We start from the raw sequence: 2,644 nt of genomic DNA on the forward strand, positions 1-2,644 counted from the left end.
GGGTAAAGAAACAGCAGAACCTTTAGCAAAAACATTTGTTAAAGTGCACGGTAATGATAATTTGAGAAATGTGGAAAAACAAAAGAGAGAAAAAACAATGAGTTTAAATATTGGGGAAATGATGGAAGACAACGTTAATAGCTTTACCAACACTATGGATATGACATTTTCTTTGAATGAAATGGTTCGAATTTTGAAAAAGGTTAAAAATACGTCACCGGGGAAAGACCTAGCGGGTTATCAAATGATCAAAAACTTAGGTGGCATCGTCAAAGAAGTGGTCTTGAAATGATATGACAGGATATATGAAGAAGGAGAATGACCGGCAGAGGGGAAAATTAGCGGTAACAATTCCAATATGCAAGTCAGGGTAAGACCCGGAAGAGGCAGGAAATTATAAATTTGGGGAAAAGTAATGGAAAAAAAAAAAGATTAATGAAAGACTAGTATATTATTTAGAGTCAAAAGAAATAATCAAAAAACTAACAAAGTGGTAAATAATGTTCAAGACTGGGGAACGGCTTGAGGTTTAAGATTCTCTGTTGGAAAGACAAAAGTCATACATTTTACAAAGACAAAAGTACCAAACAAGCTCCAAATAAAAACTCTAAGGTGAAAATATAGAAGAGGTACAAGTATTTAAATATTTAGGAATATGGTTTGATAAAAATATGAACTAGTCAACCCACATCAGCAAAATAGATTTGATTAGATTAGATTAGATAGTACTTTATTTATTCCTTCAGGAGTGTTCCTTCCGGAAAATAAAAAAATAGGGGAAAAAGTAAAAAGGTGTTAAATATAATGAGGTCTTTGAGGGGTAATGATTGGGGGGCTGATAGGTTAACGTTGAAAATAATACATGTATATATTTATAACTTTAATTCCATCTGTTATTGATTACGGATGCATTATTTACCAATCTGCTTCAAAAACATGACTTGGGAAAATAGACCGGATCCAGTCACAGGCTTTAAGGTTATGTTGTGGAGCTACTACATCGACCCTAGTGCCAGTATTACAAGTAAAAATGAACGAAAAACCTTTGGACAAGAGGAGAGATCAACTCTCAGCAGTTTATCGGGCAACTTTAAAAGGATCCAAGCAAGGATATCCGACTTGTCCAGTGTTACCAATCTGCCAAGAAAAAGAGAAAACAAAAAAGAATAGTTTTGGGTGGATTATAGGAGACATATGTAATAAAGTTAAAATTGACAATATTAAAGTTAGTCCTACAGTACCAATGCCTGCAATACCACCGTGGATGTTTGATAACCCAAAAGAAAACATGCAATTACTAAAGAATAGAAATTTAAATAGTTACCGGATAGAAAAATGGATTGAGATATGATATATACGGATGCATCAAAAACTATATAAAAAAAAATAAAGGTAAGAGCTGTAGCAGTTATCCCACAAGGAAACATAGTATTAAATAAAATAATCAGTGATAAACTATCTGTTTTTACGGGGGAATTGGTAGCAATTTATATGGCAGTTAACTGGATAGAGGAAAACAAAGCAAGGAAAGTAGTTGTGTGCTCGCAGTCCAACAGTGCATTGATGAGCATAAAAAAACATAGCATCAGAAACAAGACAAGATTTAGTTTATGAAATAGTTCAGGTAATCTATAGAATAAATAAAGCGGGAGGTGTGGTAACATTTTTTTGGGTTCCTTGGAAGATATTGTAGGATGGAATTCACAACACATAGGATATAAAGCATTATACACGTATTTAAAAAACATTGGGTTAAATAAAAGAATATAGAGTAGGGATCCATCTTGATCCACACTCCATTTCAACCAGAAGGTTGCTTGGCGGAAACAACCGCCCACCTCCGGAATCAGTCCCCGCCCATTCCCCTTAGGCGCGAAATTCATTTGAGCGAAAGACATTAGAGTGAGAGGAGCTCTTTAAAGCTCCTGAGAATCTTAAAAAGCTTACAGAAAACGAGAAAAACTTACAGCGGGTGCCTGTCGGACATTCACCGTCGTTTTCGATGATTTCCCCTCGGAGCAAGGATTCGATGTCTGGAGTCTTTGGCGCAATCAAGCCTTCTCCTCTGCCTGGAACGGCCGTTGACGGACCCGCCAGCTTTAAGGGAGACCAGTGAGCAAGAGATGTAAACGGAAAATCTGTAAGTAAATATATGTATATATGTATCGTATACCGCATGTTTTTTTTCTTGTAAAATGAGAATCATTTGACTCACCAGACTGCGATTGTGTTAAAACGATCGCGTTAGGATCTTACGGCAAATCCTCTATGAAACTAAATAATGAATACACATAATATTAAATAATTTGAAGGTTTAAACACACCTCGAAAATCATCTTCCAACTTTGTAAGACCGTTTAAGCAAAGTTCATCGTCTTTCACTTCGTCGTCATCGGCTGTTAAAAAAAAAAGGTATTACATCGTCGTACAAGTGCAATGCTTTTAACGTTTAAATGCTTAAATGGAGTTAAACCAATGTCTAATAACATGGTAAAGCAGAGGTAATGGTGTGTGTGTGTGTGTGTGTGTGTGTGTGTGTGTGTATGTGTGTGTGTGCGTGCGTGTGTGTGTGTGTGCGTGCGTGTCCTGTTGATTCAAACGGTCATAAACATTTAAACTGTCAGATGGGAAGTCAGTAAAAACT

The 2,644-nt window shown here is 36.2% G+C and overlaps 1 long non-coding RNA gene across 1 annotated transcript; it reads right to left on the bottom strand.

Annotated features, from left to right (window-relative positions):
* Positions 1–369: 369 nt before the first annotated feature.
* Positions 370–2,267, bottom strand: LOC133552345 (uncharacterized). The gene is made up of 3 exons (XR_009806670.1): positions 2,216–2,267; positions 1,968–2,097; positions 370–1,137 (listed from the first exon to the last, which is right to left on the bottom strand). It is a non-coding gene; the product is annotated as an uncharacterized LOC133552345 (long non-coding RNA).
* Between the last annotated feature and the right edge of the window lie 377 nt (positions 2,268–2,644).

This window comes from Nerophis ophidion, linkage group LG05 (assembly GCF_033978795.1).
Source record: "Nerophis ophidion isolate RoL-2023_Sa linkage group LG05, RoL_Noph_v1.0, whole genome shotgun sequence".
NCBI lineage: Eukaryota > Metazoa > Chordata > Actinopteri > Syngnathiformes > Syngnathidae > Nerophis > Nerophis ophidion.